The sequence below is a fragment of the Protopterus annectens genome, chromosome 8.part1, assembly GCF_019279795.1.
Source record: "Protopterus annectens isolate FY-2018-M chromosome 8.part1, PAN1.0, whole genome shotgun sequence".
In the NCBI taxonomy this organism is placed as follows: domain Eukaryota; kingdom Metazoa; phylum Chordata; order Ceratodontiformes; family Protopteridae; genus Protopterus; species Protopterus annectens.
The window spans coordinates 443,107,161-443,122,482 of NC_056742.1; the positions used below are offsets into that span (position 1 = coordinate 443,107,161).

Genomic DNA, 15,322 nt, shown 5'->3' on the forward strand with positions numbered 1-15,322 from the left:
TGTAAGGGTTACCAGTGGCAAAGCGGGCAATGTTATTATAACAAGCCGCTAGTTTGTTTAGGTTAGCTTTCTTGAGGTTGGTGAAAATTGGAGAGGCATAAAAGAGAGTAGATATAAGATGGGAGAGGGCAATTTTAGCTCTAGTAGGTGGGGTTAGAAACTGTTTGATCCGGTATAAGGATCCTATTTTTCTGTTAACAGATTTGATGGTGTTGTTGATATGTTGATCAAAAGTGAGATTATTATCAATGGTTACTCCTAACAGTTTAGTAGTAGTGTCAGGAGAGAGACAGTGGCGTGTTTGAAAGATAGTGAAGTGTAAAGGGAGGTAGTTTAGTTTTTTGCATTAAGAAGGAGTAGTAAACCATGTTTCTACAGTGTTAAAGATATTTTGAGTTAGTGAGATTAGTTCTATGGAAGAAGATGCTGAGCAAATAATGGTAGAGTCATCAGCGTATTGAATGCAAGTTGCTTGAGGGATTGCTGAGTGCAGATCATTTATGAAGAGGGAGAAGAGTAGTGGACCAAGAATAGAGCCCTGAGGGACACCAATGGAAATTGGCAATAATGAAGAGATGTGGTTATCCCATAGAACAGCTTGTCTGTTGCTCAGATACGAGTTTAAGAAAAAAAAAAGGTTGAATCACCCAGGCTGTCAGTTGAAATTGCTACAAATTGGGTGTACCAGTGACCTCAGAGACTGTGTGCAATTCTAGAGGGTGAGGAAGTCTGTGGTAATTTACCTTAGCCAATACCACTTAAAAGGGAGAACCACGATTACCTGAACCAACAAGGGGTCACCACAATGATCTCTGGCTTTTCTTTCTAATCTTCAGAATTACCTTGTTAATCAGTGGAAGGGCGTAAATGCATACAGGAACATTCCTGTCTAAGTGAATGAGAATGCATCTGTCCTCCAATCATGGTTTCAAGGATGTTTGAAACCATGCATTCAATCAAAAACTATCATGTTTAGAGAACCAAGTAGAAACTCTTAAGCATCAATAGTGGCAGACTATGAGTTTCCAGGCATATTTGGAATTAAAAATCGTTTCCAGAGGACTTAGAACTTTAAAGATGCTAACTTATGGGAATATGTACCCAGTTCTGTTACAAAAAATGGCAACGGCTTAACCTTAAAGTTTAGACTACATGCAGCTACTGAATGAATTTTTTCTTGATATAGAAAAACATCTGCATGAAACCATCTTAAATTTAGCAAGTGAGATCTGCAGTCTGCCTAGTTTAAAAAACTTTGAAGCCTATAACAAAATGCTTGAGCACCTTGTAGAATATGAATAGATGTCTCGAGCAAACTAAGAGACATAAATTACTTTGTGATATTTCTAATTTTCAAAATGGACATATCTTTTCCTGGGGAAAGGAGAAAAAGATAAAATAATACATCAAAACTCCCATTATCAAGATTCAATGTACGATTTAGATACTTTTGAAACCTTAGTGCCAATTAACAACAACAATAACAAACATCCCTCTCCCTGTGTCCTCTTCTGCTATCAGCCACTTAACCAATCAGAGAGTTGTAGAAGTGGAGAAGGCTGATGTGACTGGCTGGTCCAACTCTAACCCTCCAGTTGTGAATGAGCATTTTTGTCCAGGAAAGACTGTGATTTCATTGCAGTTACCAGAAAGAGTGGAGAATCGGACATGAACAGGGTCTCATAGAAGAACAAGAATAGGAGGCAAAATCATCCGAAGAAACTACAGCGGTCCATAGACAAAGTCGTTCTAGCAGACGAAACCAGTAAAGGAGAAGGTTGTTGTAAATTTTCCAGACTTTGTTCTGTCAGAACATGACATATCTTTACTATGCAAAGGTTTACATTTTATTCCCTGTAGTAGTGATTATTTGGAAGATGTTCTTACTGTCCTTAAATTGTTCAGAACTTGAATCTTAAGTTAATTTTTAAAGGCAATAGTTATTCAAACAATGTGTTTAGAAGGTCTAGTACCTTTGTGGCAGTCAGCTCTCCTATAATCACTGCTTTTAATATTTGTGAGAAGAAGCTGTGCGATTTATATATGCTGGACAATTTAGTCAAGAAGTTTAACTTAACAGGAACATAAAGCTTTGGTAAAAATTAAAAGTGAACCAAGTATAATTAAGCAAGCTGATAAAGGAGGGGTCGTTGTGATTTTAAATAAAAGTATGTAGAAAGACTTTTCAAAAGATGAGAATGTTTTTATAGTGATTAATGTTTGTAAGCTGAATATTGTGTGCTGTTCATATTATTATTTATGACTTACAACAATCTGAAGATTTAAATACTGAGTTGTTTAACTTTTTATCAGTTATGCATCCAGTTACTCCATTCTTATATGGCCTCCCCAAAATCCAGAAAAATCTAGAGCATCCACATGTGACCCATTGTTTTAGCTACAGAATGGGCCACTAAACCCATTTCCATTTATCTTGAATATGTTTTTCGTCCTTCTCTAAATAAGATGAGAAGTTATATCAGAAAGACAGGAGACTTTTTTTAAATAAATTACCTAGATGGTCTGAAACAAATAATGCTGAAATTTTTTTGTGACTTTAGACATTGTGTCCTTATTCATAGTAATACAAATAATTTTGATATATATATGCTGTTAGACAGTTTGCCAAAATATTGATTATACTGTTAGAAAGGTTGACACTATCTGTCTATTACTTGAGACAGTTTTAGAGAATGTTTTTGTTTGAATAACAACTTTATCACCAGGTATCCAGGGTTGCGCCATGGGCACCTCAACAGCCAATACATATCCCAATCTGACTTTAGACCAATGGGAAAAAAATGCATGCTTTTGGTAATACGAATTATCTATGCATGTAGAATTGTATTCTCATTTTGTGTATGATGTGTTTTTAATATGGACAGGAAGTTATGATGATTTAGTTACTTCTCTGACTTTTTTAGATACTACTACAATTTATTTTTATTTAAAATGTGCTGTTCAAAGGTGAAGATAAGTTTCCTTGACGTGTTTATTTAAAGAAAATAATACAGTACATACCACTGTTCATAAAAAAATATGTTCAAGCTAATAGACTGCTACATAGGTCAAGTATGCATCCACCCCATATTTTTAAAAGCATAAATTACATTACAAGCCAATATTCTAAGGTATAGTAGGCTTAACACTAGTGAAGAAGTTTATCATGGACAGAAGAAATCTAGCTAATCGCCGCCTGCTTCTAAATCCTAACAAAACCAAGCTGCTACTTTTCTCCCCTAACTGTAGAATTTCTCCTCTTTCCTTCAACATCAAATCTAGCAATGACACCATTATCTCCCCTGATGACCACACAAAGCTTCTAGGAGTAATAATAGACAACAAGAATTTGATAAACATGTCAATCACATTATTAAGTCCGTCAACAAAAAACTTGGCTCCCTGTACAGAGCCAAACCTTTCCTCACCCTCCTAGCTACAGTAGCTATTGCAAGATCAATCTCCTCTCTACCCTTATATGTATGCCTCCCCTGTACTTACCAACCTATCCAAAACAGATCTCAACAAATTATCAGGATGTTACAATCGTATAGCTAGATTTGCATGGCTTTTAGGACCCACTATTGCCAGAACCTCAAAGCAATGGGATGGCTAGAGTATCCTACCCTTCTACCGTTCAACCAGCTTATAGTAGCGCATAAAATACTCAGTCAACCTGATAACACCCCTGTCCTCAAAAATATTCTCACGCCTCATAGTGCCCCCAGGCCATTACGCTCAGCTGATAAACTAATGATACTGACCCAAAAATCCAACAACTCTGCAGGCGATGCTATATTTGCCAACTCATCCGGTAAAATCTGGAATCTACTCCCTACTACCGTTACCAAGGAAACCTGACTGCCCCCTATTTAAAAGAGAACTCAAAAAAATACCTCACATCTCATTGGCTGTGCTCTTGTTCTAAACTGGATTAACTTCACTAATACATGTCTTGCTACCCAACCTGCTATTTAGCCAAGTATCAATTTCTCATAGCATCTAAATTTCTAAGCATTGTGAATTATGAGATCTGACTATTCTATGTTCACATTTTCGAATACGTCTTTGCCAATCAGGTGTAATGCCTACAAATTGTGTATATTGATATCTGCCTGTATTTTTTGTATTTTTCTAAATAAATCTGCCAGAGTTTATCACTCAGTGATGTATGTACTGTCTAGTTTTTGGTATGTGGAGCTTTCCCCCCTGGCCTCCGCTGAAAATGGACATATATCCATGTCAGACTATCCCGGTCAACAAATGTAAAAAATAAAATAAAATAAATAAAGATTTTAGAGAAAGGAGTTATGAATAGGCCTTCCAAGTAAAATAAATGCTAATGTGGAGAAAGAGAAGGTACAGCTAGACCTCATTTTAAATATAATCGATTTAATAGCAACGTTCAGCGAGACAGTATAAAATCTAACCATGTAAGTTTAAGATGCATTGTTAGTTCTGTCACTATAAGTTGCAAAGCGATAGATATAATTAGAAATAATTGGAGTATTTCGAGTGCTCATCCTGAATTAAAGACATTGTTGGTAGCGTTCCACATTTTTCTTATAAGAAAAGGAGAAACTTAAAACAGTTATGTTACAAGGAAATTAATAACACTAGTTTTGTTAGTGCTTCTAAGAAAGGAACATATCATATCCATGTTTAAATTGTGTAAACTGTAAATATATTCTTAAAGACAACATTTTTATACATCCAGCTACTGGTATAAATTTGTATGCAACTGGTTTGGCAACATGTACAACTGAGAATGTGGTTTATCTTACTACTTGCATAGTTTGTCAAGACTTCTATGTAGGGAAATGTACTAGAAGGCTAAAGATAGAATAACTGAGCATATTTCTGAGATTAAGAAAAATGTGTTAATGCTCTTGCAAAACATTTTATGGAAAATGCTATCGATCACAGATTTGCTTTTAGAATGTTACAAGTTGTTTTGAGTAACGGGAAGTGATAAAATAATAAACTGGAACTTGCTGAATATAAATGGATTTTAAAGTTAAATGCAGATAGACGTTCAGGTTTGAATGCTGCTGTGAGCATAAAGCCTGTTTTAAAAGAGAAGCAAATGAAACTGAATTTTATTCAATAGTTTTTAAGACTGAGTGCATGCCTTTAAAGGTTCCCTTACCTTTTATTAGCTTAACTGATGAATGTTTACGATTGGTTGGCTGTGTCTGAGTTTGTATATTATGTGCTTCAACTCACCTGTTCTATTATACCGAAGAAGGGTTTTTAACCTGAAAGCTCTATGAAATTAAAGTTTTCTTCCTGAGGTTACTGGTCTGGTTGTTCAAAGATGTCTGGAACTTAATTTCTCAGCTGTCTGTTTTGAAATAAAGTGAATAGATGTATTTGAGATGTTCCCCACATCTGGGCTAGATTCTGAAACACCACTGCCTTGAGTTGCTTCTTCTGCAAGTCCGTCTGTGTCTCACAACATTTTGCTCTGACAGGCTATATATGATGCCTGAAGAGTCAGAAAATGTAGTGTCAGAGGCCAGACTATCACCGCCAATTAGCACAGTGGATATGACCTTGTACCCTCTCTTATCTACTGAGTACCACATCACTGTAATGTTGTCCATAACCTCCAGAAGAGAACCCAGAGTTCATAGGTGGTGAGAGACTTTCAAGACGTGGATCCTTCATATTGATATTCTTCCCTCTTTACCCCTTTTTAAGCACAACCTGGATAACTGGATGGGAAATAGAAAATACATCCCTGGATTCCACCTGTGTCCCTGCTGGACAGGGGCATTGGGTGCTGATTTGTCTATACATGGGCTAAACTCTTAGCTAGGCTTAGAAGAGCCTCAGGGCCAATAGCCTAGAAACTTCCTATGATCATATGATCCTATGATGCACATTTTGTTTAGGCTATACAGGTGTAGTTCTAAATGAAAATAAAATTTACTTTGACTATAAGCCTTTCTGCAGCGCTCATTATTTATACATGTCGATAAACTGTTTCATTTATACTGTAATTGTCTTCTGCACCCTAGCATGCCTCATTCTGTATCCATGACGGCGCACACCAGCATGCCTCATTCTGTATCCATGACGGCGCACACCAGCATGCCTCATTCTGTATCCATGACGGCGCACACCAGCATGCCTCATTCTGTATCCATGACAGTGCACACCAGCATGCCTCATTCTGTATCCATGACAGCGCACACCAGCATGCCTCATTCTGTATCCATGACTGCGCACACCAGCATGCCTCATTCTATATGCATGACGGCGCACACAAGCACGCCTCATTCTGTATCCATGACTGCGCACACCAGATGCCTCATTCTATATCCATGACGGCGCACACAAGCACTCCTCATTCTGTATCCATGATGGCGCACACAAGCACGCCTCATTCTGTATCCATGATGGCGCACACCAGCATGCCTCATTCAGTATCCATGATGGCTTTTTAAGTCACACCTCCTTCCTTACACTTTTTTCTTCTTACTCCTCATTGCATTTCCAACTATGAATTTTTCAAACCACGCCTCTCACTTGGCTTTCCCCCATCCCTTTATATTAAAATGCTTCACATTTAAATTTTAAAATACTGCCTTTTCTTCCTCTTCTTAACTCAGGACCCATCAAATATCTCTAGAACTCTTATGTAGTAAACTGCAGTACTATAAACTCAGTTGAACATACCCATTAATGAGACTTCACACGACTTCAGCACAAACACCTGACATCCACAGGTGGACTGCTTGCATACAATTACGGACAGCCATTCCATCTGTGAAGTGGTAGGAAGTAATGATCTGCATGACTTCAGCACAAACACCTGGCATACACAGGTGGACTGCTTACCTCTGATTACTGACAGCCATTCCGTCTGTGAAGCGGTAGGAAGTAATGATCTGCATGACTTCAGCACAAACACCTGGCATACACAGGTGGACTGCTTGCATACGATTTACTGACAGCCATTCCGTCTGTGAAGCGGTAGGAAGTAATGATCTGCATGACTTCAGCACAAACACCTGGCATACACAGGTGGACTGCTTGCATACGATTTACTGACAGCCATTCTGTCTGTGAAGCAGTAGGAAGTAATGATCTGCATGACTTCAGCACAAACACCTGGCATCCACAGGTGGACTGCTTGCATACGATTTACTGACAGCCATTCTGTCTGTGAAGCGGTAGGAAGTAATGATCTGCACTCTTGATTCTTTTCCTTCTGTAATTAACACCCAATAACCCCACTATATCCTACCTATAAACTATCACGGTCTTATTCCATCAATCTGGAAATTAAAAGTTTTCCTTTTTCCAAAAACTTGTAATCCAAACTCTCTGACTACATTCCACTCTGGATGAAACTGGCTCAAAATTTTTCAAATATAAATAAAAACAGAAGTTCTTAAGGAAACCACTAATGCTTTATATACCCTAATAAATGACATCAAAATGAATATGGGCAAAATCTTCCTAATGGGTCCATATTCTTGGCACTGGCAAAAGATTTTTATTTTCACAATCAGTAAATTCACTCCGTATGCTAATTGCTGACTTAAGGCCTAAAAGCCTCAGACTGGTTGAAACGCTACCTCATATAGAGGCACGTCTGCATTAAGGTCTGTTCTTGACTCTCCAGCTTCTCCACAAAATTGAAGGTATTCCCCAAAGTTTTGTATTTGCTGCCCCCCACCCACACACACACACACACACACACACACACACACACACATTTTCTTTCTTTTCATCAACCATCTCGTAGCTGAGCTTTCCAGACTACCAGTTTAGCTTTTTTGCAGATAGCATGGCTATTTAGAGGTGAAGCCCATCTGCTACTACTGAAAAAAAATCTTGAACAGGACCTGCTCCAAAGATTTAACTGTCTTGGCTTTAAATATCATTATATTAAACACAAAAATAACAGACGCTTTGAGCCTTTGCAACTTCATAAAAATCAAAATCCATCCCAGACAAGTAACATAATAAAGATGTCTTGGAATCTGGCTGACCAAATACTGGACATCGCATATCACTGATGCTTACAAAACCCAATTGCCTTTCTAGGCCTGACAAGTAAGCCATCTTCTTTCTCCACTGAAGGAAGAGCTGTTAATTAAAAAGAATACTTCTCCCACATCTGAAATGCGGTCTTTACTTGGAATGGCTAATAAATCCCACGGTGGTGGTGCTGCGGTAGCGTTGTCGCCTCACAGTAAGACACAGTCCGGTTCGATTCTCAGCTAGAGCGTCTTCTGCGTGGAGACATATGTGAATGGGTGTACCTTTGTTGAAGGTTGTGCGTCAGGGCTGGTAACTCGGCAAGTAAAAATCAACTACCAATCATTAGCGGACCGGAGTTCCGCTGTGGCGACCCCTAACAGGGAAAAGCCGAAAGACACAACAACTTGGAATGGCTAATAAGAAAATAATCTCTTTACAAATGGCCTAACATAGAATTTGCTAATGCATAACTAATTTTAACAGAGAACATTTTTTTTTCAGGTTTGGCTAAAACCACACTGCTTCCAGTAAACAAAGAAGTGAACACCTCTTTGGCTAATGTTTTATAAACAATTCAAACCCTATATTTCTTACTGGAAATCTAATGCATTTGTCAAAACCACTTCTAACTTACGTATGCTCCTTCCTTATTCATCCTCCAGTAACAAACTTATTCAGAGTAATCACAATATCTCCCCAAATCAAGAAAAATTGTGTCTCAATTCACATCTACCCTCAAGTAAGAACGTAGAGAAACTGCCAGCGGCAAATGTTATGCAAGAAACACAAACACACGAATTACAGCAAGTAATATACAAAAATCAGCATACAAAACAGCTGAATTCAAGGAGAAATTGTTTAGGACAGCAGATCTAGATGGTTAAAAGGTTACTATGCATCCTATGTAGTATCTGTGAAATCCTACATATGGTGTAGCATTTCACAATGTGCAATATTGCAAGAATCCAATTTCACTGTTCCTGTACTGGCTGCCCTGCTAAAGGAAAGTGAAATAAATCATAGAATTAGCTTTGTACAAACACGCAAGTTTCAAACATACTGAAGACAACTGTATAAAAAAAATCATCCTTCTTAAAATGATTTCACCTCTGAGCTACAACTGAGCAGTCAAAAAAAAAGGACAGGCTACACCAGCACTGAGTCAAAATGCTAATCCCATTTCAGTCACACAAACAACAACTGGAACAGTTCCCTTTGTCAAGGAATGTTCTCTGCCATGAGTCACCGAAAATAATCTCAAAAGCTTCTATCAAAGTGTCTGAAGCTTTATGCAATATCCCCTGGTACTTCATCAGCTTCCCAACTTTCATGAGCTGAACTGCAAGCACAGGATGACAACCAAAATAATACAATTTATATGGCTCAAGCATTCTGCACCCATATTATAAAGCTTCATCCCATCGACAAAGATTAACACTAGAATCCATTGCATAGTCAAGTTTCACCTTATAAATGTCAAGTTTCACCTTATAAATGTTTCAATCGGGAAGGGCATTTTCACTTTTTTAATTAGAGTTTGACTCACGGCAAGTACCTGCACCCAATCTTGCTTGGACTTTACGCTTTCCACTATAGTGATAGAAGCCTGGACTTCTCTACATATTCCATTAACTCCCATTAATATTTCAGTATTTTTGTCTTTTGTTTGACAGAACTGACAGTCACATATGAAGCAGTAATGTTTTAAAAGCTGTTTTACTATGTTCAAAGCTCAGTGCCATCAAATCTGTATAGGCAATGGTGAGCTCCTCGCCAGCCTGGATTTCACAAACAGAATTAATAGCACAACGATTCCTAGCGATGCCTGCTATCCCGCAGCTACGACACTACAATCACTGCAGCTACAAGTGATTTCTTTTGAACACCGTCTCTCTACCAGATTCTTACCTTGCAAAAGAAGGGTAAAGTTGAGGCCACCTTTTCTATGGCCAAATTCAGTATACTAGGAGTGAGCGGGCCACGACAAGTTGGGCAACAGCCAAGCTTCTGACGGCACTAATTAGAGACTGGGTGGCCTGCCTGGCACTGCAAGATAGGCAGCAGCACATAGTCGAAACACACCAGACACTCGAATAAGGCCATTAATAATGTTGGGGGTGTGACACAAAAGGTGGCTTGGATTGCAAGAATCCAATTGGCTGCCACCACTTGCTTTATCAAGAACTTTTAAACGGGATTTTCTAAAATATCTTTAATGTGAGCTTAATGTAAAAACACGCTGAATGGTAACTATACACAGTAATTTGCACATTCAGTTACTATTTCAGCGTGTTTTACATTAAGCTCAGCTACAAATCTGGAATAGAGTTTCTCACGCTTGAGGAAGGCACTTGGGGGGGTAACCGCTTCAAATTAGTATCTTCTCATGGCACGCTCGGTGTTAAGCACAAAGGTGCCATGAGAAGGTACTTGGGGTTAATGAGATAAAAACATCCTTCAATGCTAGGACACATGGAATGAAGGTTGCCCTGTCAGGGTCACATCCTCCAAAATAATAATGTGCCCTGCTGATCTTGGGGGCAGCTGAAGATTGCTCCCCACTGAATACACCCCTTGTTTCATGGGCAGCTGTGGTACTACCAACACACCAAGGGACTTGGAAACAAAAGAAGGTGAGTGGTCTGATAGCCTGCCTAAGCCTTCTGTGGTATTACCACCACACAAGGGGACCTGGAAACAAAAGAAGGTGAGTGGTCTGATAGCCCGCCTAAGCCTATTGTGGTACTACCACCACACAAGGGGACCTGGAAACAAAAGAAGATGAGTGGTCACAAGCCATAAAAATAAAGAAATATACCTCAGCCTACCTTTTTTGGTGCACGAGGGGTAGAAGGTAGTGGGGGCACTTTATCTCAACCTATCAAGTTAGGGGACATAAAAACAGCCAGAGCCATACCAAATACTAGCTGCGCATACAGCCAAATGAAAAGGACAAATCTATCCATTCTCCCTCTAAATAGCCATCTGAAGCCTGTTTCTGCAGTGGTACTATTCTGAGCACTGCACTGAATAAAATGACAATAATTTCAGTAACCTAGTTCCAAGCACAAAATACATGCACAAAGTCCCCTGATTTGGTTAAAAAGGATAGTTTCAACATGAATATCTAGAGCCTAACAGTACTATATAAGAAATAAACCAGAAACTGATGAAAGTCCTGTCAGAAAAAAATAAACCATTTAAAATACAGTAATCATGCTCAATCACCTCTAAAAGTAATAGCCCCAAAGGAAAAAAAACTGCCATATCAGCAAGTTTCCTGCCAAAACATCCAAATGAAGCTTTCAATCAACAGCATAGGCCTTACTGTGCTAGTCAAAGTAAAAATGGAAACGTATAAACTAATCTGAAAAAAAAAAAAAAAAGTCGAAGCAGCAGAATACACTATTCAAGAACTTGTATAAAAAGCAGACTGTTTCTTATCCGAGGAAATAAAACCTCAAAAGGGTTTGAGCTCGGCAGATGAAAATTCCAGAGCAAGAAGCATTTTTCTCACAGATCTGTCTCTTAGTGTGGCTCTAGAACACTGAAAAGTTCCTGCCAGTGGGTCGGAAAGGCATTCCCTGTACTCTCATAGGTAGGTACTAGGCTATCTGCCCAAGGGCACTTATAAGCCTAGCCAGTGTGTCGGCATTCGTCGCCCATTAATTAACTGATCCTCTGTCGAGCAGAGCCAATGAAGTGATCCCAGGGGTGTATTTTCTGTTACCCACCCACTCGTCAAGGTTTCTCTTGAAGAGTGTTACTGAGGGGCTCTGCCTAACGTAGTTTGGAATTTTGTTCCAAAGCATGGGGAGTCTCTGTGATAGGAATCTATCCCTCCAGCATGTTCTATTTATTGTTGTGGCAAGGTTTAGCTCACTAGAGCGCGTGGCTCACAGTGACTTGGATTGCTTTAGGTGGAGCATGTCCATCAATTCTAAGTTGGACATGGCTTTGTAAGTCAGGCAGAGATCACCCCTGATTAAGCGATATGCCACTGAGTACAGCCGGAGTTTTTTCAGTTGGGCTGCATAGGACATATGCTTGAGGCCAGTAGTCCTCCTGGTGAGGTACTTTTGTGGTCTTTCCAGCTGTTGGAAGTGTCTTGTGAGGTACATCTCAAATGAGGCATTGTATTCTATGATGGGTCTGATGAGTGACGAGTAGAGAGGCACTATAACCTCTATTTCTACATGCAAACCCTTTAGTAATTAGATGGGCCACATAGAAGGATTTCCTAACTACTTTGGCAATATGATTGCCAAAGGAGAGATTACTATTTACCTGGGTCCCCAGATCTCTTATTACCTCTTCTGTATTAAGGGGGCTGCCACCTATGTGGTAATTTGTGGGTGTTTTGTTTTTCCCCAAACGGGATGACTATGCATTTTTTGGCATTTAGCTTGAGGCCATGACTTTGACACCAGGTTTCCGTGTCAGTAAGGCCCTTTTGGAGGATGTCCATGTCATCCGGGGAGTCAATTATGGCTCCCAGTTTGCAGTCATCGGCAAACTTAGTTAGCCATAGTCCTCCTGGGTTTCCCTGCACTTCTGAGAAGTATATGCCAAACAGTAGGGGTCCCAGGACCGAGCCTTGTGGGACACCACTTGTGACTGGTTTAGAGTCGGACCTGGAGCCCGCTATTCTTACTGTGTGAGTTCTGTCTAAGCCAGTTGGCAACCCATCTTGTGACGTAGGGGTTTATGTTCAGGCTGGTGAGTTTTTCTGTAACACCTGAGTGGGGAATGGTGTTGAAAGCCTTGGTGAGGTCAAGATAGGCTGTGTGAACAACCTTTCCCTCGTCTATGGCCTTGGTGACTGTGTCGAAGAAGTCAGCCAGGTTTAGTAGGCATGATCTGCCCTTAAAGCCGAACTGGGTCTGGTCGTGTGTTTGGAGGTTTCCAATGTCTTTGTTAATGAGTTCCATGATGACGCACTCCATAGCCTTGTAGAACAGACTAGGCAGGCTTATGGGGAGATAGTTGTGGCTCCGCCTTTGTGGAGAGGAATAACCATTGCTGTGCACCATTCTATGGGCATGTAGCCTGTGGAAAGGCTGAGGTTCAACAGTGTGCGTTTAGGTGGGGGGTTAGTTCACTCTGTAGTTCGTGCAAGACGCAGCCTGGGACACCATCTGGCCCCACTGACGCTGTGTTTTTGGCTTTTGAAAAGGCTGTTTTCATCTGTGCGTCTGTGATTTCCGGGACACTACACTTTTCCGATATTGTTATGGGCCCTTCTGAGGGTGGGGGGGGGGGGGTGAAGTTTGCACTGAATCTGTCAGGATGTTGGCAATATCAGTAGGTTCAGTATATTTTGTGCTATTTTGCACTAGCTCAGTGCATATCTGTGAGTTGCCACTTAGATTCTTAACATAGCTAAAGAAGGCTTTGTGGTTATCTTTTGAATTCTAGGCTATTTTTCTTTCGAAGTTAGCCTTGGTTGATTTTATGAGGGACCTTAGTTTCTTACTGATACTGATCAGGAATGTCTTTCCTTCTTGGGATTTGCTTTTTTTCTTAACTAGTTTCCTCCTCCTATTGTATAGCCTGTTTATGGCAAGGGTCCACCAGACTGGTTTCCTTCTCTTAGAGGAGTGAGTCTTGGCTTTGCTAGGGATGGCACGATCCATGCATCCTTGTAGGTGCTCAGAGTGCATTTGTAAAAGTTTCTGCATCTTGGGCAGCGTTATCCTTTAGCATGGGGGCTGTGAAACATACCGCCTCTGTCTTAAATAAGGTGAAGTTTGCTTTAGAATTTTTTTTTTGCTGTGGTTTCCTTAGTTGGGGGTGGTGGGGTGTTGACATCCAGAGTGATTAGTTTATGGTCTGATCTAACCAGTGACAGGTTGATCTCCGGTGTGGAACACCTGTCGCCCATGTCGCCCTCAGTTCTGATGAAGTCTATGTATGATGAAAGCGCTTAACGGAATGTTTTATAATCAATTTTTATAATAAATTTGTATTTGATTTTACATCGTGACGACTGGTGCTGTGCTGGAGCTTCTTTGAGTGGTTTTGGGACAGGTGTGCGGATTACTCTTTTATACAGTGGACTGTTCCGTTTTTCAGGATTTTATTCAGTGCTTAGAAAAAGTATGCACTGAACTCCAAGTTGCAGCTTCCAAAATGTCTTTGGTAGGAACTCCCCTGAGGAAGGCCACAGAAGTGGCAGCAGCTCTGGTGGAATGAGTCCGTATACTCCCTGGGATTTGCTTTCCATGGTGTGAATAACAAAATCTGATTCCATGAGCAATCCATTTCGAAATGGTCCGTTTTGAAATGGCTTTACCTTGTGAACTTGAAGCATAAGAAACAAACAATTGTTCTGATTTTCTGATGTCCTTGGTTCTGTCCAGGTAAAAACGTAGTTGTCTGTGTACATCCGAGGAATGTAAGATCCTTTCCCCTTTATTTTGAGGAGTGGGGAAAAAAGTTGGCAAGTGGATAGTTTGATTTAAGGCCACTTTGGAAACCACCTTAGGCATGAAGGTAGGATTAGTCCTCAAAGACACCCTGTCTTGATGAAAAATAAAAAGAAGTTATGTACTCATCATAATTTTCCATCTGAGTAGATACTTCATTTGTCTGCAAGCTGTGGGAGTCGGATCCGACCTCGGATCCGAACCGGCAGCTTTCCAAGCTTCAAGATCCGAGCTCCTAGCTCCTCCCCCCTACCCATAATCCCTTACTACCAACCACATTACCTCAGATCAGTTATTTTGCCCTATAGGCTAAAGACGGAGAAGAAATTCTCCAAAGGACAATAGGTTACCGAGGTTCGGGGGATGGCAGGGGGGGTCGGTTGCAGACAAATGAAGTATCTACTCAGATGGAACGTTATGGTGAGTACATAACTTCTTTATCTGAAGTAGTTACTTCATTTGATCTGCAACCTGTGGGACAGAGTCCCCAGCTTACCTAAAGGCCTTGGGTGGTTCCTACGGAAGGATATTCCGAAGCACTGTGGAGCCAAAGGAAGCCCTACTTCTGGAGATCATGTCCAGCTTGTAATGAGAAATGAACGTGTGGGAAGAAGACCAGGTAGCTGCTGAACAAATATCATCTACTGGAACTCTAGACCAAAAAGCTGTTGAGTTAGCCACAGATCTAGTAGAATGCGTCCGAACGGCAATAGGAGCTGGCTTCCCAGCTGAAATGTATGCTTGTCTAATACGCTGAGAGATCCAATTTGCCACTGTCACCTTAGAAATTGGTTTGTCCATGGCTGACTTAGCATAAGAAACAAACAACTGGTCTGACTTGCGAAAATCTTTAGTCCTATGCAAGTAAAAACGTAGTTGTATGTGCACATCCAATT

General features: G+C 40.3%; 1 protein-coding gene across 4 annotated transcripts in view; it reads right to left on the minus strand.

The window, feature by feature from the left end:
• LOC122810396 (solute carrier family 12 member 4-like) overlaps positions 1–15,322 on the minus strand; it is a 2,349,234-nt gene that overhangs the window by 693,373 nt on the left and 1,640,539 nt on the right. The window lies entirely within an intron of this gene.